The sequence below is a fragment of the Motacilla alba genome, chromosome 4 (genome assembly GCF_015832195.1).
Source record: "Motacilla alba alba isolate MOTALB_02 chromosome 4, Motacilla_alba_V1.0_pri, whole genome shotgun sequence".
Taxonomy (NCBI): domain Eukaryota; kingdom Metazoa; phylum Chordata; class Aves; order Passeriformes; family Motacillidae; genus Motacilla; species Motacilla alba.
The window spans coordinates 41,862,751-41,887,833 of record NC_052019.1 but is presented as its reverse complement, the minus strand read 5'-3'; the positions used below and the strand labels follow the sequence as shown (position 1 = coordinate 41,887,833).

Sequence of the window (25,083 nt, the reverse complement as noted above, 5' to 3'; positions counted from 1 at the left end):
AACGTGTCCACCAGTTGTCACATGTACCTACTGCTTTCTGAAAGCTGCCCCAGTCAGGTCAGGGCATTAAACCAGCCTCATCTCCCAGTTGTTTGGGTTTTTTGCTTTTCAAAAGCAAGGGGCAGAAGGATGCACAGCTTTGTGCCCTGGGGAAAAAAAAAAAAAAAAAAAAAAAAGGCAAGGCAAAATTTGTCTGCTGTTCACTTATCATACATCAGGGAAAAACTAATTAGGTTGCTGAACTGATGCTTTCCAGAGCAGCTGCAACTGAGACTGCAGCCCTGGAGACATAGCCAGCCACGAGAGTCTTCTTCCACATGGACCTAAAATCTCTAGTACATTTGCATATTTTCCTTCATCACATCCACATCTCCAGCTGACATCCTCTCCCTTTGAGATTGGCAATGTTCTCTGTGCCTCATACTACAGATACCCCTTGTTCAGTCGCTGTTTGATGTTGTTTGCATAGAAGAAGGTGTCTGGAACTGAATTTCTGGAGGTCTCAAGCTGTGAGTATGCTTGACTCATGTGTCCCCCCAAACTGGCTATCTGTAAACTAATCTTAAAACTCAGCTTGAGGGCAGACACAGTGGGGTTGCAGCTACAGAAATTTGGACCTAATATTAAACTACTCCTGGATTTCAGCAGATAAACACAAGCACTGAAATCAATCATGCTGGCTTGAGGTTTGACTCTGACTCAGATGTTTCACTGAATTTCACCGCAAAGAAAGTTGTGCTCTTTTACTCTGAGTAGTGTGTCATGGGAAATAATTTTATTGTGCTACAAAACCGGTACCTAGTGGTCTTGTGAAAGCTGATAGAGCTAAAAGTTCATGCCTTTTGGTCTGCAAACCCCTGAAGAATCAGCTATGAGAGGAAACACCCCATGCTTGGCAGGATGTAATATCCTGCATCCAGAACGCAGGGCTACACAAGGGAGCTGAAGAAGTGGCTCTGGACATCTGTTGGAGAAGGCTGGGGAGAAAATCCCAAGCCCATATGAAACTACTGCTGTGAGCCCTTCATTTAGAGGAGCCAGCAAAACAACACAACTTCTCTTGCATTTAGATGCCCTGTAGTATTTGACAGAACTGCTGCCTGTAGTAGGTAATAAAATGCATAGAGTAATATTTCAGTCACAGCTCCCAACTATTCCCTTATTCACAAGACAGCTGAAAAGATCCATAGAGAGGAAGATAAGGTTACTCTGCCCATGATCAGCTAGCAAATCAATGGCCATGCCAGAGATAGTAAACGTGTGTGCTTATTCACATGCATTATCCTCTGTCAGTGGTTGTGATGCCTTTCAACCTAGCTGGGGTTATTAAAATGAGATGTGTGTAACAAAAGCAAATGATAGCTTATCTACATAATAGACCTGGAAAAAAGTGTGTTTCAAAGCCTTTAGTCTCAGGTGAGTACCATTAGTGAAGTCTTACTGCAGGGAGAGAATATTGAAAAAAAAAATCACCAGAGGGTCCAGTCCCCACTCATTAATTTTACCTTTTAATTTTATCTGTAGACAGCTTTAATTTTTAATTGCTAACATAATTTTCTTGATTGTTTTTGAGATGATGAATTAGATGCGACCAGTCCTTACTTTTTGCAAGGGCTAATGTTCCTGACCCTTAATAAAATTATTCAATAATAATGTAACTGCTCATGGAGCCACCATCTACTATGTATTTCCTGTTTCTATAAAGATCTTCTTTGACTTAGTATACAGGAAAGAACCAAGCTGCAAGTTATGTGAGGCATCTTTCAAATTAAAATGACATTTACCTCCTAAAGCTAACACAGGTACATCAGAATAAATTTAAATAACAGAATAAGGAAGAAAAGAGCCCAGCACACATAACAATGGTACAAAGCAAATAGATTGCTATGTAAAAAAAAAAAAAATAAAGCAACAACTCAGCCTATAGAGTCAGGCAGAAATAAGCAAAACGTATTTCAGAACCAAAATGAGAAACAAGGCAGGGCAAGACACGGTTCTCAATCTGTACATTCAAAGCAGTTTTACCTAAATAAAAGGAAAGTACTTGTTTGTACTTTGTCATCACCACTGTATCAAAATAAACTGATCTTAGCCTTCATGTTCAGCACGACAATCTTATTTGCTAATTTCTATGTAGTACATAACACATGATGCCATTTAAGATATCATTGAAATAGAAAACACAACTGCCACACAGTTTTTGATTTAAACTGTGGATGTGGCAGTGTATCCTGCTCCTTTCCTGGGAGTTAAACACACAGGTGCACTTTTTTCTTTGCTGTTGATCAATTAAAATCACTAGATGTTTATGCAGAACTGCTGGCAACCTTGGAAGTGTCATTTCTCTTCCTCAGCTTCATGAACTTGATTCACCCATTTGTTCAAAGGTACAACAAGCTAACAATGTGAATGTTTTTGTTATAAGTACATAAAAATACTCAAGGAACCATCCCTGCTCATGCAAAACTACTGCAAAGAATGATACCGGCTGAAGAGCTACTGCATCAAGCTCTACAAGCAGAAGGGAGCATAAATCCATGTGAAAGTCTTTAATTGCTAGAACAATCTAAACCTTTCAGCTTGTTAATTAGTTTAACTCATACTGTCTAAGGCATAACACCTAGGGCTTGTTATAGGCAAATTTTAAAGGTGTATCAAGTCTCTACAGGTGTGCAAACAAGCCAAAAAGTTGTGCTGCTTTCCCCCACACATAAGAAGTAATTTTTTAGCCCATTTTTGTTATCCACATTTGATCCTTAACTTAAAGTGGTTACCCTTGCTCTTAGCTGCAATTTTCCAGTGATACTGAGGCCATTGTCAGGTTTAAAGCACTCTGATTCTTAGGTTAAAAAACCATCATTAATCCAGTCTTTTAAACTATATTGACAGAACAGAGAGAAGCACGGTGTGACAGAGGTCAGACATCAATGCTGACTGGTGAACCCATAAGCAAACTGCATATTTTAATTTTTGATATTTATGACAAGAACACATTAGTGATTTAGAAGCCTCACCCTTCTTTCATAGGTGAAACTCTGGTTCTAAATGAATTGTCCATGATTGTGCTCCTTTTCTTTTTCCTAACCTTGCAATGTGAAGCTTCATTCCTGAAGCTGCACACTTGAAATTCTCCAATTTCTTACATGCCAGGAGAATCCTGTATGCAAAATACTTGAAAACACATTCTTTATCAGAAAGAAAAATAGATTTAAGCATAGTTGCAAGCATTTCATATATTCATAGAATTCTCAAACTACTAGGTTAATTCCTGAGACTATTTTTATCTTTTGCTCTTGTGCTTATTGTCTTAGTCCATATTCTGTTACTACTTGTAACCTACATTAATCCTATCTCACTGCAGCGCAATAATAAAGCAAATAACCACCTAAGGGATGAAAAGCGTGTATTCCTCACTATCTTGCATAAGGATGAAAACTGAACATTTCAGGGACTTCAACAACTCGTTTCTCTTAATACGACAAAAAAAAAAAAAAAAGAAAAAAAAGAAAAAAGAAAAAAAAGGGAAGTTTCTTTAAACATGCCACAAATTCTAGCTCAACTACAAAGCTCACAAAGGGCAGTAAGCCACAGAGACACATGCATACCATCACCTCATCTCACAAAAATGAGCCTGTTTCTCACCACCAGCCAGTTCATAGACCCAAACTCCTTCCTCAGGCCCATGTGAAAGCAGTGTCAAGGCAGAGGAACAGGAAGTGTTCCAGGATGCAGAGACAGGGCTGCCAGCAGCACTGGCTCAAACACACTGAAGTTAAGCTGTTGCTGTATAGCAGTTTCTTCAGAATGCAACGTCCTTGGTCCTGGCTGTATTTTTCACAAGAGCCATTTCAGTACAGGACCTGGTGTAGTGAAAAGTTCTGGAGCTCTGTTTCCTCTCTGGTAAATTCCTATTTCTCTTTAACCTGAGACCCACAATCTGAGACCCCAGGAGGCAACATTTAATTGCAACTCATTTGCCGAGTGAGCTTGTAAAATATGTTTACATTATATACTATGGGGATTTCAAGACTAAAAGTCTAAACTGTATTTTTCCACTTAAAAATACCAGTCAATTAAAAAGCTTAAACTTGGCCAGTTTTAACTACAGAGAAGAATACTCTGTCCCACACCACCATCCAAACAACTCCTTGCCTGTATACAGCTCTTGTACCTTTTGGTTATCTTGACTGTAGAATTAAAACATCCAAGAACAGAGGTACAAATACAAACACTTATGTAAACAACTGGAAGCAATTAGGAAGTTGAGTTTTTTTCATTTTAGAGGAAGAATGAACACAGCAGTAATAGAAATCACCTTTCTACAGAAGCAGCTCTCACAGCTAGCACACTTAAGACTGCACCACATGTAGCTGTTACTAGGTATGAAATCTAGTTGTTACATGCCACCAATAGCATGTGGATCTGCTATAGTAAAATACCACAGACACATTTTCCTCTTTTTCTTTCAGTTCCAAAGATAGTCATAAACCTGGCTGGCTCCCTGGGTAGCTATGTTAACACTAAAAACACTGACCAGCAGAAATGATAGCAATCACACCACTACAATCTTCCACAGAGGAAGGCAATCATACAGATCAGTGTATGGTCAAATTGCCCCCTAATTCTCAAAGTCCATCTACTCTGGATACCCTTACTTTGTATTTCTGTTTCTCAGTCATCACAGAACTGATAACCGCAAGAAAAAGAGAAAGAAACACGAATAGTCCGTGGGTAAGAGCAATACTGGACTGTCAGAAACTAAAAATAGTTGATAGCATCTGTATCAGGCTTTTTTTCTTTACTCTCTACCAGTGTCCATTTCAGGCATCCTGTTAGCGTGATTTAGGATTTTGCAGCTAAATACAATGGAGTACAATTTGAGAGGCCTACAAGAAAAAAAAAGCTTATCAGACCTGCCCCCCACTCCCCCCCCCAAAAAAAAATACAACTTTGCTAAATAATTTGATACTAGTAAAAGATACATCAGGACATTGAGAGACTTGTTTGTTCCCTTTAGGCCAATGAAGAAAGAGTTTATATTCTTTTCTGTGAAGGGAAGACAGGGTTTTTGTAGAAGAAGCATGTTTTACAAGCCCAGTGTCCTTCCACGTTCATCCCTGCTCCCCAGGAGGCCACTCACTAGGCTTATATATATATAAATATCTATGTCTGAAAACACATCTACATGAGTGAATGACTTGCACTGGAGCAGTTTAAGGCATAGTTTTTATTGCACAAAACCACAGAAATCTGTCCAAGAAGAGGCACATCTTATGGAGCTGTAAGAACCCTGCCAGCACATCTGCTGCTAAAGCAACAATTCCACCTCTGCAGCGGCTTAAGCAGGCTGAGATGGAAGCATTGCTTCATCAATGCATAAACCGCAACAAAGTAGTGGCGACCAGCCTTCTTTCCAAGTCTGACTGAAGGTTTGGGAAGCATGTTTGCCTGCAGAGGGCACACAAATGTATGACACCTCTGTCTACTGTGCACCTACAATTTCAACATGATCATTATTGCTACTTGTGACTTGTGCTACTGGGTGACTGAGCAAGCTGACAGTGTATGACAGGTTATCTGTCCTGCACAGAAAGTCACAGAAAGAAGACGAGAGGAAAAAATAGGGACAATTACAATGCAAAAGCTGTTGAAGGAGTGTGGCAAGGATTGAGGATTAAGAGACAGAAATAAGAAGAGGCCATACCCTTCAATTGTAATGTGCTGAAGGGAAACTGCAAGCACTTCCATATTTGAGCTCACCACCCTGACTCACACACCTTGTCCACGTTACCATTATTTCAATAAGATTTGCTTCCTGGACAAACTGCCAGGTCTCCAGTACCAGAAAGAAGAAATCTTCACCAGGCTGAAAAGAGTGGTATTATCATTATTAGAAAAAACAAAAGCAAAAAACCCCAACATATATGCTCTCCCACTACATTTAGACATTACAACAATAAAAACACACTATAAAACTACTGCAGTAAATTAGTGAGTTAGAAAAAATAAACAGGGCACAGGTTAATAGTATCCATATCTATCTTTGGGAAGATACACAATTACAATCTGCATCCCAACTCATACTCAGTATTTACTACAATCTCAAATAACAATGAAGTCAAACACAACAGATGACTGACATTCCTACATTCTACTTTCCAAACACGCCAAGGATGGCAGCAGCTGCAGCTCAGTTCACCTCAGCCCACACCACAGCTACTCCAGCCACACCAGCATGGGACTGGCCACAGACTGTACAGCCTGTGCCTGAGCTGGGAACCAAAGCACATTTCCCCTCAGGTAATGGCAACTCTGCACTCTTCCACAACTTCTCCACCTCCTGGAGGAAGGAAGCAAACCCCACCACAGCTGCAAAAGCTTAGCAAAGCTTTCCCTTAGCAGCTTCAAAGAGCCAGCTCCTGCAGACTCCACAGAAGTCCATCTCAGAATGCCAGCCACAGCAACCCCTGCCCTCCTTTCAGCAGGGCCAGGTGATACCCACCTACACCGGTTTAAAAGGGCCATTCCCCACCTGAGAGCAATTCGGGTCTAAGCAGTGAAAAGTGATGATAATTAAAATCCCCTGAGTAACAGCTGAGGTGACTCAGCTCCCTGCTTTGGACAGGCCCATCTGGGGCCCTTGAACAGTGGGGCAGTTCCTGCCTCGGCACTGGCAGGGGCTGGAGGGCAGCTGGGAGCTTTTCCCAGCGCATGGCAGCTTCTGCAGCTTTGGTAGCTGGGGCGTGTCATGTGTCTTCTGGAAACTGGCACCACAAGGGGTGGTGCCCCGAGGGGGCATCCTCGGGCTGGCATCTCTGATTTTTTTGCAGTTCGTTTTTCTTAGGTCTGAGATCAACAAAAGGGCTTTTTAGCCTTGCTGCCAGTATAGCAGAAACTGCTCAGGCCACTTCTCCCTGCCATCCTGCTCTGCCCAGATACCTGCCAGATCTGTAATTATTGTTCAAAGCACTCTCCTTAGCGTTGTCTATTGACAACATTTCCATACAAATAGGACTTGTTTTGGTTGTTTTCCAACAAGCTCAAGTGCCTAACAGAGATCTCTCTCTAAATTTTTCACTAAAATTTTTATTGTGAATTAATTCAGGAGAAGTTTACCCATCTTCACCTCCACCAAGACGTACCCCCTGCCCACTTCGGTGACAATCATGGACAGAGACAAAAAGCTTCATAAAATGTAGTCTCAATTGCCCAGCATGACTGGCCAAGCACACCTGGAACTGCTTGAAGCCTGTGCCCTTGAGTCTCTGCATTTGTCACACAGGACGCTCACTCAAGATGTAAATGTCTCTCTTCCAGCAGCTCAGCTTCTGCACTACCCACACGTTTAAAATGACATTTCTTGCCACAAGACAAGCAACTCCCAAACACCAAGGTCAAAATGGGGAAAAAAATCCCCCATGAAGGTCCCTGATGAGCTATATAAACAGTACTGAACACCATCATAAAATGTATTTGATGCCTCTTATTGTAGATGATGTGGATAAAGACAACAGAGACACAACCAGATACATTCATGGTACATACATGCAGATTTGTTAATTGTCTGTATTAGATTTTTCAATTTCTAATCGGAAAAACAGTAATAAATCAACACTTTTGTTAAGGATGCAGAAAGACAGGGTCGACAGAAGAGGCCTTTTAAAAGATAGTTTATTGCAAAATCAGTCACACGTATGTTTGAGGCCTAGGGGGCCTTCCATGCTTGCATTTCCCAAAACTTTCAAACAGCTAAGTGAAAAAATCTTTTGCTAGTTTACAAAACACAGTATTGCTGCACCAAAGCAAGACACACAGGCCAGGAATATGTCCATCTATTTGTAAAAATGCTGGATGAAGGCACACTTTTCTAAATACCTACTGGCTTTGACAAGCACAAAAGGTAACATAGATTGGGCTGTACCACAGTTTCCTCATCTTTCTGTTGCACAGAAATCTTGGATTCTTTAGACTGTACATCTGTAATGCTGACATTTTCTGAAATGAAAGTGAGAGAAGAAATGGGATAAATTCAGATCCCTGAAGATACATATCAACATTTGCAGAGGTAAATCAAAGACACAAGGAAAGCTTGTCTATGTGAAGAACGCCAGAGCAAATTAAAATATGTATTGAAAAAATAATCAAAACAGTGGAAATAAAGAGCATCTGCACCCTAAGAAGCACTGTATAAAATCCCACTCTGCATCAAGAAAATAGAGTTCATATTTTTCCACATCCTTGTCCCTTCCTATGCCCCTCCGCCAAGTGCAAGGGGCTCAAGGACAGAAAGGAGCGCAGGGAGGCAAAGGGAGACAGCTACACCTACCTCACTGGGGGCTCCTGGGGAAGCCCTTTGCCTGAGAAGCAAGCCCCTCACTTCCAAAGGCATTTCCCCAAATGCGTACATTTCCCAGGGAACACCAACACACACTTGAGAAACCCTGGCAATGCTGTATTACTTCTGCTCCTCGCAGCACCGGGGCACTCCAGCTCGAGCTCCTCTTCCTTCCCCCGAGTCTGTTTCCACGCGTCCCTTCTGGCGCGCAGCCCCAGCCCCCTATACACAAGAGCTGCCCGCTGCCTCTGCCCGTGCCTGAACGCCTGCCCGCGCTCAGGGCAGCAAAACCAGGCTGCTGCCAGCCAGGGAGCGGAGCCCTGTTCCCGCAGGAGGCTCTCGTGAGCCCCTTCCCCACTGTGCCCCCAGCACTTCTCCTGCCCGCCCGCAACGCTCCTGGGACAGCAGAGCACAAGCTGGCCGGCTCTGGGCTCAGCACACCCCAAACACAGGCGCAGGAAGAGGCAGCGGCTGTTTGGCAGCCATGCCCCAGAGAGACGGGAAGGGTCCCCCGCCTCTGGTCTCACTTGGTTGGGTCTCTGGCTGGCTCTGAGGCAGGGGCTGCGATTCCTCGCCTGTGGGGAGAGCAGAGGCGCCGGAACCGCACCCAGCGTGCAGGCACTGCCTGACAGCGCTGCGGCCACTGGGGCGGTCGCGCCTCTGAGTCTCAGCCACTCCGCCGCCGCCGCCGCTGCTGCTGCTGCTCCTTTCGCTTTTAGGCACACCCAAAGCTCACTGCTAGGCCACAGTGGTCTCTGGTTCTGCCCTCTCCCTGTCCCAGTGTAGGGATGGAGCATTGCTGTGCTTTCAGGAAGCTCTTTGTGAAAGCTTCCGGCATTGCGAGCTTCCTTTGCCCTGGGTGGATGCCTGCCATGGAATCCCTCACGGCTGGGTTCAGAGCATACTCAAGTTGGCTCTTCTAAAAAACCCAGGGTCCTTGTCCTCTTCAGCGTGCTCTGCAGGACCTTTAACTCCACAGTGCTGTGCGAGTGGAGCAGCAGGACAAGGATCTCTGCAGCCTGTGCTGCCCTTGTTCCTCCCTGCCCGTGCACAGAGGACAGCGCGGAGGAGAAGGGCAGCAGGGCCCTGCGTGTCCCCAGGCTGAGGTTTTGTGCAGCTTCAGCTCCACAGAGACGTGGGTCAAGTGAAAAAGCCAAACTGTTTATTAATGAAAGCAAAGCGAAGGGGTGAGCTGGGAGGTAAAAAAGGGGATGGGCAGGGCCTCAGGGCTGCAGGGAGGGAGCTGTCAACAGGGAGAGAGATGGCAGGAGCTCCTGGAGCTTCGCACAGGCACAGCTGTGAGCAGCTAGAGCTGTGCTAGAGCTCCAGCTGGTCCATGCTCCTCTGCAGCTGCTCCCATCTTCAATGGGAACTAGAAATCACCATGTACACCTGTGCAGGTACATGGTATCCAGCAGAACAAAGTTCTGCAGATCTTCTTTCGAATATCATCTGCAGCAGGATGCTCATGCAGGATGGGCTCTTATCTTCCCTCAGGGCTTGAAAATCTGGAAGAGAGGGAAAGAGAGCCACGGTCAGAAAGCAGATTGAGGGAATTCAAGGAAAGCCTCCTGCCAGGGCCATCCCAGCCGGCTCTTGCCATGGCAGGAGGGAGCGGGAGACAAGGGCTTTGGCCAGAAGGTTCCGGCCACGGATTCCCCACGTGTCCTTGAAAGCTCTCCAGATGGGATGGGATGAGTTGGGATGGGCTGGGATGGGATAGGAATGGATGGGACGGGACAGGATTGGATGACATGGGACGGGACGGGACGGGATGGGATGGGATGGGATGGGATGGGATGGGATGGGATGGGGCCAGGCTGGCTGCAGGCACCTGCCCTGCCGCCCAGCTCCCCCACTCACCGTCCTGCAGCAGCTGCAACTGCTCCGGCTCTGCAGGCTGCTGCGCTGGGGCATGTTTTGAGCCAAGCCTGCCCCTCACCACCAGCTACTTGAGTAGTGCATGAAAAAGATTCTTGAGTGCATGAAAAAGATTCTTGCACCTTTCAGTCACCATGCACTCAAATTCAGGCATTAGGGCTGGAGTTTGATGTCTTTCCTCTAGCTGTGTGAGTTGCTGAAGGCCATTGTCATGGTTAGCTTCATGCAACATTAGCAGACACACCTGTATTCCTTCTTTGGTAATGTAAATCCCAGAGTTACAAAAACATCTTTTTGCCATTGAGAGTTTTGGGATATTGATCTTTACTTCATCTTACTTCATGCACTCTGAAAGAGGGAAAAGTTTAAACTGAATGTATTTTAATTGTGGAGGAAATGTGAAAATGGGGTGCTTGATGCCAATGTATGTGACTTTTCTTGCATAGCCTTCAATGGAGAACTTCTCTCATGAGTTTCAGCATTTTGATTATTTTCACCCATGACTGTAAATTGATTTTAAAATGTCTTATTTTTACTGCCCTATTTAATAGAATTTTCTATTCAAATGAACCTAAGAGATGTTTCTGACTGATTGAAAAACAATACATCTTGCAAGTAATGACTGCAGTTCCATCGGTCTAATTTGGGTGTGAAAGACATGCCCTTAAGAGCCACTGTAGTTCCTATTTGATATTTGAACCAGTTGTAGATTGACAAAAACCATAGATATTTGCACAATAGTGAGAAAAGCAGATTTTATGCAAACCCACGCAAACATGAACCTCTCCACTCCACAGGACCAGCTGTTTATTTTGAATGCATGTATTTCCTTGCAGAAGTGCTTTATACCATCAGATATAATATAATTGTTCCTTGAGTATATTGAACTGATACCCCAGAAGGTCGTGTTGCAGGGATTGTGCAGCAAATGCTTTGCCAAGGAAAACAAAAGGTTAGGAACAAAATAGGTAGATGTTCTCTCTCATTTTCCTGCTTTAGGTTACTAATTTTTGCTATATACGCTTCTTATTACTCATTTAGAAAGAGTAGAATGAGAAAAAAAATCTCATATTTTGTGTCTCTTTCAATCACATTGCTGTTTAGTCTCCATTTCCCTGACTAGCAATCCCACTTTATGCACTGAAAGGTGTTCAGCTGCTGACAGGAATCAGCCATGTGCTGTGTTGCCAGGGCAGCTCTGTGCAGCACTGTCTTGCTCTCTATTTCTAAAGATAGCCCTGTGATGATATCAAAATCCAAAAGCCTGTATTTAAAATGTCATTTAAGATATCTATATTCTGAATATTTATATTCTGAATATTTTCTCCTGTTGATTTAATTGCAAAAAAACCCCCTACTTGCCCTTTGTTTCTGTCATGCTGAATTAATTAAATTTCTTTTAAAAGATGCATCTGGGTTTGTGCAGAAAATCAGCTCATAAACTGTAACAAGCAACTCAGCAGTTACACTTTCTGACAGCAAAACCTGGACTTTACCAAAAGAAAGAGTTTATGTACATTTAATCTCTAACTTGGCATATACTGAAATGCCAGTCAAGAAACTGGGTTTTTTTGTGTTCTATTACAACTGCACTATATTTCTGTGTATAACTAGATTCACGCAGCTGAGTTGTTACTGTTGGAGGCTCTTGTGGAAGACAAAGCTTATCCAGTGTTGATCTGTAGCACCAAAGCAGCCACAGTGTTGACAGAGGAAATTGTATTTCACAAAGGCAGAGGTGAAGTGAGTTCCTTCAATCTAAGTAAATTCATGTGATTCTGGGAAGGTGTCCTCCCTTTTCTGTTCCTAAACATGAATAAATATTCCTTTTTGGGATGACTTTATCACATGATAGTACTTTAAAATTAATTACTTCTGTACTCCAAGTCACTCAGTGTATAAGCCTAGAGTGGCAGGTTTTACATAAGGCATGGATTTAGTTTGTTGGAAGGATAAATAATCATAATAATAAGTTGCACTGACCTCTCAACTAAAGAAGGAACAAGAACACGCAGAGCCAAGTAAAATAGGAACAGCAGAAAGTAAACACTGAAAATGCTTGAGAATGTTGAAAAACAATAACTCAAGTATGCTAAAATCATTCAAATTGAGATTTTTTTTCCATGCCTTGGCCTAAAAGATCAGTTTTCTTTTAATAACAAGTATGAGATGTAAAAAATTCAAATTGTGTGTTTATAATGGTTCACATCGGTTTCTGCTGTATTATCCACAAATACTAAATTCCTTTCCCATAGATTTTAACTAACATTTTCATCATTATCCTTTACTTCAGCTTGTCCCTGATCATGACATTTATTTCGTGATGAGGGCTGGGGATATCATTCCATACTAATTGTCTTCCAGAACAGACAGTTTCCCTTCAGCAGCAGTTACTGGGTATATGCTTTGAAAACCAGACAGATCAAAATTGTATATTTGAGTTATTTAGTTCAAGCACCCTAGATCTATCTCACTTCTAGTGGTCAGGTTAGACAGATGTTCTCAGGGTACTCTGAGATTCACACAAAAGGCATCAGAGCTAGGCCTTCATGCAGGTACCGTGTTTTTTACTATGACTCACTGGTTATATGACTCAGGAGGTGAGAAATCTTGGTTTATAGCTTCATTTTGTTTTATATAAAATAAGGAGCTAAATGCAGTTTTCTTAGAAATGAGCAAAATTCTTTAATCACCAGGAACTGTTGTACTAAGAGGAGATAATCACCATCTTTTCTGCTGGAGATGGTTAACTGTCTACTAGTGACTGGATATGGATTGAGGCAGATTTGAAATGTGCAAGGAAAACGTTAGAGAGTTATGTTCAAGCCTCTGACTGAATGAATCTCCAATTATTTGCTCAAAGTAGACAAGCACAACAAAAATAACAGGAAAAGCATTGACTCTAACTGCCCCAAAAGCATAAGGTATAAAGATGTTCTCTTGGCACCTGGTGGGCCAATGGCTAATTCTGAGGTGAATTTAAGTGAAGTGCAGCCTTCCATCTTTGAAAAATGTATTAATTAGTGTCTCAAATGTTCTTAATCATGTCTTTTCATGACTCTATGGCAAGATGGCCAAGAATCCTCACGAGATGCTTATCTCTTTATGTTGCTGAAGGCCAGCTGAACTTCCATGTCTCCAGGTCTAATGAGCCCAAAAAGTTCAATTTATGAACTTTCTACTCTTATCCTTTCTTTCTGTTCCTTATACATTTTCTCAAATGTTGCTTTTGTGCTTTTATTTTGCTGTATTACTACAGGTAATAATAACCAAAATGGCTACATACCTGCTTTCCATTGCAACCAAACTGTTCTAAAGAAAGTCCATATATATATATATATATAGAGAGAGAGAGAGAGAGAGAGAGAGAGGGAGAGAGAGAGAGAGAGGGAGATATAAAAATATGGATATACACACACACATATATTTATAAACACTGATCATTCAGTGTCATTTCACTCTAATCCACCCCAAGGGATCTATTAACAAGAACTTGCATTGCTCTTGCCTTCTGGGGTGGTTTGGAACATCAACACTCACTGTTATTAGCAACTTAGAACTGGAAGCTAAGAAGTGAGTTATAGAAAGGAGTTTTACCATTTCCTGTGTAAGAAATTACTAGTTTTTTTAAGAATAATCCTTGTCTAGTCTTTGCTTTCTTTATGAAGCTTATCTTTTAATGCAGTTGAAACACAGATGCTGCCTGAAAGACTGCAGTTATGGACATACGGCTGAAGAAAGACGACTTTCTAAAAAGTTGTTGTAAGAAGAAATCCTCAGTTGTCACCATGACAGAAATGCTGTGGTTTATACAGAAGCAGTTGACAACAAATCTTTAGCATTGCTTATAAACTACATTTATAGTTCTGTATTTGACAGATAAATGTAAAAAAAAAATTGTTTTATACATTAAATAAGTCCAAGCATGGTCAAACTTTATTCTGTAAATAATTTAGATGGGAATTTGGAAGAAGGATGTAAACTTGAAGAATATCTTTCCCATAAAAACATCACAGTTACAGTCTGACTCTGAAGAAAGAAACAGATCCTTAGACCAAAACCATGGCCAATATATCTCCAGGAGCAAAAATGTAAAGCAATGTAAACACAGTAGCAAAATATAAAGCTTGGGACAAGTATTTTGGTATTGCTCATTATCTGACTCACCTAGAAATAGTTTGGTACAAAAGCAATTATGATGTAAAACATATGTTTATAGGCAGCTTGTCTAAGTTATTAGGCACCACTGGTAGTGATTCAGAAGTTCCTTTGGTGTGTGTTATTTGTGGTCTCATTTGCAAACAGCATGACTCATGAATAAGTCATGAAGCTGTATTGGAAAGCTGCTTTGAGCATTTATTTGGTGAGATTACTTCAACTACATGCACATGCATATGCCACTGCAGGAACACTAATACAATATTATGCTTTATCAAAGCTATGAGATAAAAAGCATGAGCTGAACAAATATAAAATTTCAAGAGTAACTAATGGAATGACAATTCATATTTGAATAAAGATTTTTGACCTTTCATTTTTCTGAGCCGTTAGTATTCTTTCCACCTGAATATACTGAGTGCTCTGTCACTCTTCCTCATGTCATATTATAATTTACTGTCAGAAGGCCTTTTTTTTTTTAATTGTAGGAGAAATCTGTAGAATTTTAGGTGAAATCATGGCAGGTGAAATCCCTACCATGCTATGCGATCTTGCGACTTCATCATACATAGGAGGTAAAATCTGAGTCTCATGAAGTCAAGGGAGGAATTCAGGTTGACTTCAGGGGGATCCAAATGACTTCAGTGTTTGCTCTAGCAAAGCACACACTGGCAGAACGGCAATGGTGATGGTTGGCATATGCTGAGTGAACTTACAGTGAAGCACCTGTTCTGTCTTCACATATATTTCAGTGCCTCTTCTGAATCCCTTGTTTGAAATGTACACTGCCCACTTTGAGGATGGATCTGCAAATATATTTCTACTTTCTCATGTTACAAGGGGTTGGAATGTGACAGGAAAGAAATTGCTGTGAAATCTTATGCACTATAAAGGATATTTACCAAATTGTTTTACTTGTCAGAGTGCATGTTTTAAATAAAAAATAAATCCACTAAAGCTAAAGATGTGGAAGATCTCATGTTGTAGACAGTGATTTAACATTAATTACTTGCTTTCTACTCCACCTTAGAATGATGTAACTTGGTTATTGAGTAGGTTTGATTGCACTGAGAGATGATGGAGAGTATACACGGAAAAATCGCAGCAAACAATTCCATGCCATCTTGAAAATGTAAAAGATAAGGGTTGTGTGCATTGGCACAGGCAGGCATCTGGGACAAGCACAAACTCATGGATAAAACACAAAGGTAAATTTATTTCAATTACCTTGTTATCCAGTGAATCCCTGATGCAGCGCCTGGGCAGAAGTACAAAAGGAGGAGACACAGGCACTGTTAAACTTGGTCCGTGCTGGAGAATCACTGGCCTGCTGTTCACACAGACTTATCAAGAGTTATTCCCAGCTTCAAGGCCACTGGAGTGACTTATAATCTTTCTTTTCCATCTTCTATATTTAACCCATTTCTCCCAACATTCCATGCCTGGCTCAAGAGACCATTTAATAAAGCATGTAGAAAAAAGAATAAACATCCAAACAATGGTCTGTGTCCCACCCTTCTCGTCAGTGAACTAAACCTTTGAATTAGCCATGCACTACTGTTATTCCATGTGTTCAGTCCTGGGGATGTTGGTTACCATCCTCCCTGCCAGCCAATCCAGCAGTCAGGTTGAAGGAGTCAGGCTGAAGCTCTGCATGCCTTACAATTTAGGAAAGGGTTTACGATGCTGAAGACAGAGGTGTTTCTTCAGTAATCGATGATGTAGCTTCCCTTGGCACACAGCAGTTGCAGTCCCACCACAAAATCCATCAGTGCAAACCATTCCATTTTTCCTGGGGCTAATATTTTGGAAGAAGCGCCATATGGAAGAATTTCAGTCCTCACTGTATTTTGTACTGGAGATGTACAGTCACATTATTTTGGCCTCTGGTTCTTTCAGTTTCTTGCAGTGCCCAAGCTTTTAATTGTTTATCCATCAGAGTATAATGCATAATGAAGCATTGTAATGCCTTGGACTAAAATCCTACAGATTTTTAAAGCTTTTTCAGTTGTCTGCCATGGTCTCCACAAGACTATATCATCTGGAATTGTTACTTCTAATTGTAAAGGATTTCCCTGTATAGGACTATATAATTAGACACACTCAATCAAAGCATTTTTGCAGGTGTCAGAGGCTTCTTTTTATTTCTTGATCTACTGCCAAACAACATTCTTCCTGGTCCATTTCTCCCATCTTGGCATTTGCCAGGTAGACCCTCTCTGTGGCATGGCACATGGGATGGAGGGGGAGGAATTTTTATTTGTAGGCACTAGCTTTTGCCAATGACAAAACATTTCTGATGTTGTGATCCCATTTATTTCTGGTTGTGGGACACCATCTTGCATAGGATCGTTCCACACCTGTTTGTTTGTGAGGCAACTTTGGTTTTGCCAGCTTATTTTCATTCACCACTTACACATGTGATTCTGAAATTATGCTGGGTTTTCTAGGGCACCTACCGTAGCACTAAGACCAGTAGCTAATAGCTATCCCAATCTCCCTGCTAACTCACAAGAAGACTTTGATGTCACTTTCTATGGCAGTCTGCACACAGCTACCTGAATCATCTGAGGGATAACCACCATCCCATCCCGCCATCCCATGTCAGGTCATGCTTTTGGTGGAGCTATTGTAGCTAGGAAGGCAGCCAGAGGGGTCCAGTGCTCAGCTCACCCCAGAATTCAGGGCATCACCATCACACTGACACCAGTCCCCAACTATAATGTTAGCTGTAGGAATGCAATACTGCTATGAAATCTGAGAATTAACACCAGTAAATAAGAAACAGCCCTTGCTGCTCTCCATAAACATGAATTCCTGCAGCTCAGTGCGTTGATCTGTGAATGGACTCATTTAGGTTTCTCTCTTGTTGTCATCATTAGTAACACATTTTAAAAGACATTGGAGTTGTGCTGATCTCCCTTAAGCAGTTTGAAATTGCTATAATTTTTTCCTCCTTATATTTGAAGCTGAGACAGTTCTCTATATAATCATTATTACATTTACTTCTATTGCTAGCATCCTTTGGGTTTTGGTCAGTAAGGTAAATAAACAATATAGGTACAGCCATCAGTATTTTATTTTTCTCCCTAATTGTATTTAATAATGTTTCCCTCTCCTAACTTTCCCTCACTTCTAAATCTTTTCCTTCCAAGTCAGAGGTAAATTTAATTTAATAGCTTCCATTACTTGAATTTCTCTAGTAGTCACCCTGTCCAATGAGGCTGTGCCCTTCTTTCTCCACAGTGTTGCATGAAGATCATATATTAGGCTTTACTGCTTCGGCATCAGTTTAATGAGCTTGTCAGAGAAATGGGTGAAATGGGAGAGGTCAGTTTTCAATGACACCATTACAGAGACACTCAAACTTTTCAAGACAGAATTAATAAAGAAGAATTCACTGGAGGCTGTATGCAAACACAGTCTGAGTTTCTGCCCTCAAAGGAAAATCAATCTAATTTCTATACTAGATGGATCTGGAGGGCTCTGCAGCCTAGTCTTGTCCTCTGCTGTTGGGAAATCTGGAGGAGAGTTGCAGCTGGACAGAAATGGGGTGCTCCCCTTCTGTCTCGTACCAGTGGAACATCTTTCCTTTCACTTGATATTCCTGATGTAGAAAGGGAGACAGAACCCACTGTGAGAAGGAGTGAGAGTGTCTTGGGGCTCTGCACTCTCCCATGCTCTTCTCCTCAAACAGCAGTACTTGAATTTTTTCCCCTGCACTCTAAGGGGAAAGGTTTTGAAAGACTAAAATGTCCTGCTGAAAGACAGCAGCATTGCACAGAAAAGCAGCTTTTCAGGCGTTCTCTCTATGTTTTTCCATATTAGGTACAAACACCTGCTATTAGAGGGAATGGTGTGGGCTGCTCCGTGTGGAATGGGGCAGGCCAGCTCTGTCCAGCATGGTCTGCAGTGCTGGTCCTAGGATGCCAGCCCTGGGCAGCCACAATGCTGTGGCCAGGTTTCAGTGCTGGCTGGTTGCACTCTGCTGAGAACTTTGTCTGCTGGAAATTTTTGTGAAGCACCCCTTGCTTTAAAACCAGAGGTGGTGGTTGAGTCCAAATATCTACAGTTGCTGTAAAAAATGTGACTCACCATCCACATGCACATCAAGGCCTCTGGGCTGTGACCCCCCCCTTGAAATCATGATGTCAAGGAAAAGCCACAGTGTGACAGGGCACATCATGCTGAAGGCAGCTGCAGAGAGGGGAAGAAGCATTGTGGTCTAGGAGCTTGCTTTCAGCAAAAAGAAGTTAGGAGAGGGAGCTTTTGTAAATCCTGGTAAAAGTGTATTGCCTTGCTTCCTGATCTTTAATTCTTCTCACTGCTTTATACAGTCACAACATGAAAACATCAGGTAAGCAAGGCTCCTGAGACTGTTCCTCTTTCAGAATTTTGCTTTTCATTACTTATGTTTAGATGGCATGGCCATCCTGTGATGGTGAACAGAAATGCTGTTAAAGCTTACCAGGTCTGAGAATTTTGGGGGAGTCTCAGCCTCTTGATTTAATGTTCAGTAGTTACTTGCAGGGGATTGAAAGTCAGGTCAGGCACCTCCTCATGTAAACGCCTAGAGTTTTCCACAGATAAAATAAAGTGCATTCACAGCAGCAGAAACTGAACTGTAGAGCTGTCACTCGTGAGAAGAGTTGACTTAGAAGAAACATTATGAGGGCAAGAACACTTTTGGCCTCACACTTTCTAAAAGAATAAAAGGGAATTTAAAAAAATATTATTCTCTTCTTACTGCATCATTCATTTGCTTGGGGTGGGACCTCTATTAAACAGTAAATATGAAATAATATATACATGATCCACGATTCACAAATTCATGCTGAATGGTCTTTGTACTGGAAGGCAAAAGCAGGTTGGGGGATATTTCTGCTCTGAGATTCCTGGCCACTTCTCTTATAGACAAACTACAGAAACAGGAACCTCACTTCCACAGGAAGAGGTGACTTAATGCCGGCCCTTTCTCCTGCCTTTCTTACATTGTGCAATAGTGTTGATTTATCACAATAAATAATTAGACTGCTTCAGTTCCTGACAAGATGGTGATTACTTTGGAGAAATAAGTAATGGAAATGATTTGTTAGAATATCTCACTCTCAGCAGCAGCAGTTCAGGAGCTTCAAGGAGAGGGTACTGTTGACAGTAGAAGAAACAGGAGTCACAGAGAAAGGATATTTTTCTTCTGGTTATTGCATGCTTCTATTGCACCTACATGTGGGTGATAATAATTAATCTGCTGTCATTAACTAATATTTACCCACAGCTAGGTTAAGCTGGTCTAAAGACATCAATAATAGAAAACAGCAGAGGAGAGAAAGGCTATTTTCTGGAGTGACATTAGCTCACATGAAGACAAAGTTTGTAAATTTAAACAATTTGTGTTCAGAACTCTATGGATTAAGTATAATTTTCCAGGGCTCAAAACACGAACTCAAAATTTATTCCATAGACTTAAAAAATTCCACAAAATAAAGGGGGGAAAAAAAGAAAAGCTTCCTCAATTGGGGACTAAGTCAGATCTTACTGTACGCCTTAACTTTTCAGAAGTAGAAGCTTGGATATGTCTGTATGCTCCAGCCACAGTTCCTGACCTGCTTTACCTTGCTGCATGCTGAAGCACTTTGATCTATTCTGCAGCACAATACAGGATCCAAGTGCCAACATAGCAAGAGATATAGTAGGAAACAGCTAATTCTGTCCCAAGTTTAGCACTCCACAATTTTATATCCTATCTGGCATGATAGATCATAAGTGATGGACCTGGGAATGAACAATGAGAACACTTTCCCTGTGAGGTTAGTGGCAAGCAGGGATTTAAATTCCACTTCATATCCAAAGCCCTTGCTTTTCTTCGTCACACCACTTCCTCCTAAGATGTTTATAAACAACTTACTTTCACTATCTGGAGACAAAACATGTTATGCAACATAAACTTTTCACGATGGTTTTTATTTTGTAAATTTGTTATTTTGAATTTGCAATGGCAATTAAAAGCTCTACTCTTAGCAGGACAGGACCGTGTTCTGCTTATTTAATTTCTAGAAATGGAATTGAAATATGCTAGAGTCAAAGATGAGTTATGTGAGGCATTCAGCATCAAAAGGTGCCTATCAAATACCTCTCTGAATAACTTTTAGATAGATACAGCAAAAGAGAGCCAGGAAATCAATTTACTTTAGACTAAAATGGTTTTTTTAGTGTTACGTAATGAAAGCACCATTCTGCAGTTCTCCACCAGGTAGACACACAGACTCTTGAAAAACTATAGACTGAAAACCAGCTTTTCATTGTGAAAAAATTCCAAGTTTTTCAGACACTTATCCACCAGGCTGCATAAAACTTTCCCAGTTATTTCCTCAGGTTTTCTGCTTGGTAAATCTTTCAAACAGAGAACTGCAAAATAGCTTTGAAGTTACAAGTCATAAAATGGAATTATCTTTTAATAAACACACAAATCGTAATAAAGGCATAAAGGTATTTGAACAGGTTCACAAACACTGTTATCTTGGTTTTCCTCATGAGAGATGAAGAGCTGCAGGCACTGTGCACAAGGCAGTGAGCTGCTTTCAGCACAAACATTCAGAGCATGACGTGTTCCTGGGCATTTACTTTTAAGCAAGCACTTGGCTGATGTATCAGAGCATTTGGAAGGACAAAGATAGATCCAAAACTTCACAATTCAGGGAAAAAATTTATTCAGCATTAGGATCCCTGTTTTACTGTGCCTGCTCATTGAAATGAAAAATTAAAAAGAAAAGCAAGAGCAAAAGCAGAAACATAGCACTTTCCCTACCTCCAGAGAGAGCAGTGGGAGCAGGGCAGAAGGCAGTGGTTCCTTTGATTCAGGAAGCTGTCAGATCCAAGCAGCCACCAAAGAAATGTGCATGCAGCCACTCCAAACCTTGGCAAAATCTCTCAGGCTTTGATTTCCATTTTACACTTTACATGTAGATTGTATCTGGAAAGATTCTCAACCCTTGGCCAATCTTTCAATGGAAACTGATAACAAAGGAACTGATTTGTGATTGTGCTCTGAAACTGCCACGCGCTTGCATTTTATTTCTTTGTTTTTGACATGGAAGCAGGTGAAGACTCGTGGTTTTACCTGGATTCTGTTCAGAGGTTCTGTGGGTTTTGAACCTGAAAGAAATGCAGACCAGCAGTTGCGTAAGTTTTGTGAGAAGATTTAAACCAGTGGAAATATGATACAACACAACTGTTACATAACGTGTTCTATTTTGTGGAATTTTCTCATACTTTGAATTTATAGTTTCCCTAAAAACAAGAATTTTTTAATATTCAAATAACTTTGAAATAATTGTGATCTTTTGATAAGCCTAGTTTTCCCTTTCTTCATCAGAAATCTAGCATCTGGAAAGGATAAAAGCACACTATAATAGAATTAAAAATACCACATAGTACTGAATGAAATATGTCTATAAAATGTATCTTTTCTGTCTACTTAAATAAAATGTGCTGATTGCCTTCAAATAAGAAAGCAGCAACAGACTGCCATTTATACATTTCTTTAATGATGTATGTTACACATGAAGAACTCTTAAACCATAGCATAAAGTAAGAGGCTTCAACTTCTGTCAGTTCATTAGTTTCTCTGAGTGTTTAGGATTCAGCAAGGATGTTCCCTCTCTGTGTTGTAAATCAGAGACACAGCTGCAGCCAGGATCCCCTGGGCTGCGGCAGGGTGGGAACAGGAACTTCTTGTGGATGCTCCCAGGCCTCTCAGGTCTCAGTTTTGTGTGGTTAGCAAGCCAGGATCTATTGAGATCTATTGAGAGCAGGATCTCTAAGACAAATACTGCCTCATGCTGCAGGTGCCTTTGCCTAGCACTGCCCAGCATGGCAGGATTCTCATTCACTTGGCTCTCTGAGTACTTGTAGATAATAGTATTGCACCAAGAGTCATGCACTGACACAGAGAATAGGCAAAGGTTTTGTCCAGGCTGCCTTTCATATGATGCTATCTACCCAGCCTATGAAAAAGACCCAACAGCTAACTTGAAATGAAAATTTGTAATCTTATTATTGATATTTTCCTCATTTCTTCTGAAATAATTTAAGCAAACTGTTTTGCAACTGTACTTTCCAAAGCTTACACTTTTGTCTGTTTCTGCATTTTTTTTGCAAAGGTTAGTTGCTCATAATGAGTCATATTCAGTGATTGGCATAATTAAATTAGCTTTTCCTCCAAGACAGTTCTGATGAGTAGGTTTAATTAGTACCTGTGTTTATTGCAAAGATTTACTTTGATGCTGTGTACCTGCTCTCCCATGCTGTGACAGTGGCTTTAGTAATGAAAACAGTCCTGGCAGAACCCATCCTGTAAAAAGCAGTATCACAAGGCAACAAGACAACGAAGTGACCTTTCTTGATTCCAGCTAAAATAAACTATTTCCTAATGTGGCTGGCATCAATATATAACCCCTCTTCATTGAAGTTAATTTCCCTTTGATGTTAAACATCACTTGCTTGATTAGCTTTTAAGTAACAGTACCAGCAACCATGATCACCTATCACTGCTTTGTCTTCTTTTTTAAAATCTAAATTAGACACTTCTGATTTTTATTTTATAAACAGCTTTGTTGCATTCCTGTCTGTTGCTATGCCAAAAATGAGAAAGATCACTACCTCTTTAATAAAAATAGAAACAGCACAGCTGTTCAAATGCCTCAACAACTATTGGTGGAACAGCCATTTTTGCAACAAAGGCACCCAAGTAAGAGTCTCTGAAGAACTTGAATAAGTTGAAAAAGATTTGGTTTATTAATCCTTATAATTCCATTAGAAAATGGTAAAGCTGTGTGAAAAGGGAACACATTGCTGAGAAGAAAATATATCAGTCAATATTTGTAAGAAATATGTAGGAAAAAAGATTATTTTAAATAGCAGTGAAAAAAAGAAAAAAAATAAACACAAAGTAGGCCTCCAGAAGAAAAATGGTTTTCTATCCCCAGGAGGATTAATAATTGACATGTAGCAGCTTCTGAGGCAGCCAGTAAGCAGATGGATGGATGTGGTTATTCCCTGTCATATATTTACTAATGGAAAGTTCCCAGTATAAACATTAACGTAGTAGGAATTGTTTTATGCTCTTGAGATTTTTAGATGAATAAATATTTTTGGCAGCTTGGCTAAGGGGATATAATTCCTTGGCCTTTAATTTATTTCTTAATTTTAAAGCACAGTTTTTTCATTTCCCACAGAGCAGCACACTGAAAGCACAGAGCCTGTTGCCTCTTGCCTGAGATCACTGTGCTGTCTCACTGCCTCTCTGAAGAAACACATCCTATGAAGATTTCCTGACTCTACTTGCCCATGCATTGTAAGAGCAGGATTTCATATATCCTTGATTTGAGGGGGCTCAGCCCTTGTGCTAAATGTATGTCTGTTTTTTTATAGTATTGACATTTAGCATTTCATCTGGTACACTAGACCTTCCTGTGTTGTTCTACAAACAGGTAAATATTAATCTTCAGTTGTCTCCTAATATATGCTATTATTTCTATTTTATTCTTGTTATACTATACTTCAATTGAAAAATCAGTTCTAAAAGTAGAGAACATATTGCTTATAGCTTTTAGGCTGCTTTGGTGAAAACCACACTTCCAGGGGAAACTAGGGTTTTTGCAAAATTTTGATCTCTTAGATATCCTCTTTCCTCATACATATATATTGACCAAAAACCCCTAGAAATATTCTTCCTTTCATTAGTTAAAATTAATTCAGAAAGTATTTGATTATTTGTAAAATTAATATGGATCCTACTAAATGAGATACTTTTTAATGTCTTCCCCCAAAGAAACCCCACACGGAGCATGTTTCAAAACTCTAGCTCAAATAGCCCAACAGAAAAAAGCATGATCTAGGTCTCTAGAAAGAGTGGTCTCACAAATTTATGGATAACAGCCTCTACTTTGTCTCCAAGTCTCAGATGTATAAATACAAACCACCAGCCTTTAGTCTTTAATCTTATTGTTTTCCTTCTACTGCCAACAGTGCTGATAAAAAAACCCAAAAAACAAAAGCAAAACACTCTCTGTTCTCTCAGCCTTCCTGATACATCAATTCTTCTTCCAATGATGAGGGTTTCTAAAATACTTCCTAATCTGTGGATTGCAAAGTTAAAAAAAACCCAAAAAACAGGCATGGTGTGCAAGGGGAAACTGCACTGTTTCCCCTAAGAATACAAGATTACCTCTTTTCCTTGGTGGTATCCAATTGGCCAAATGTCTTGGCCACTACAAGATAAGCAGGAAGGAGAGCTCATTTCCCTGGGGCACCCACAGGCTCCCAAACTCATATTGTGATAATCTCTCAGGCTTGAGATATCACTGGGACAAATGCTCATCTTCATTTTTTACATTTGGCAAAAGATGTTACTTCTTTCAAACCCTCTTTGAAGCACAAATTCTTACTCGTTGGATCACCCTCGACTTTCTCTTCTGTATTATTTCTAATTGGACCCACAGGAGAAGACACATTAATGTTTTCCAGGCTATGAGGAGTTAGCATGCAAATAGCTCTAGTATTTTAGTAAAATTGCATGTGCAGTGTTTTCTTCTGTTAAACTAAACGTGCTCTCTTATATGGCTCAGAGTTTTGCACAACTGAGTTCACAAAGCATGAGCATTCTGAAGCGGGATTGTTAAGTTTATTTTCTGAATAAGAAAGAGACTCAG

At 40.8% G+C, this 25,083-nt stretch overlaps 1 long non-coding RNA gene across 1 annotated transcript in view; it reads right to left on the bottom strand.

Annotated features, from left to right (window-relative positions):
* Positions 1 to 9,729: 9,729 nt before the first annotated feature.
* Positions 9,730 to 25,083, bottom strand: part of LOC119700955 — a 31,431-nt gene continuing 16,077 nt past the window's right edge. Inside the window, exons 3-4 of the long non-coding RNA XR_005256945.1 lie at positions 21,180 to 21,526; positions 9,730 to 9,843 (exon numbers count right to left, since the gene is read on the bottom strand). This is a non-coding gene — a long non-coding RNA (uncharacterized LOC119700955). The remainder of the gene's footprint in view (positions 9,844 to 21,179; positions 21,527 to 25,083) is intronic.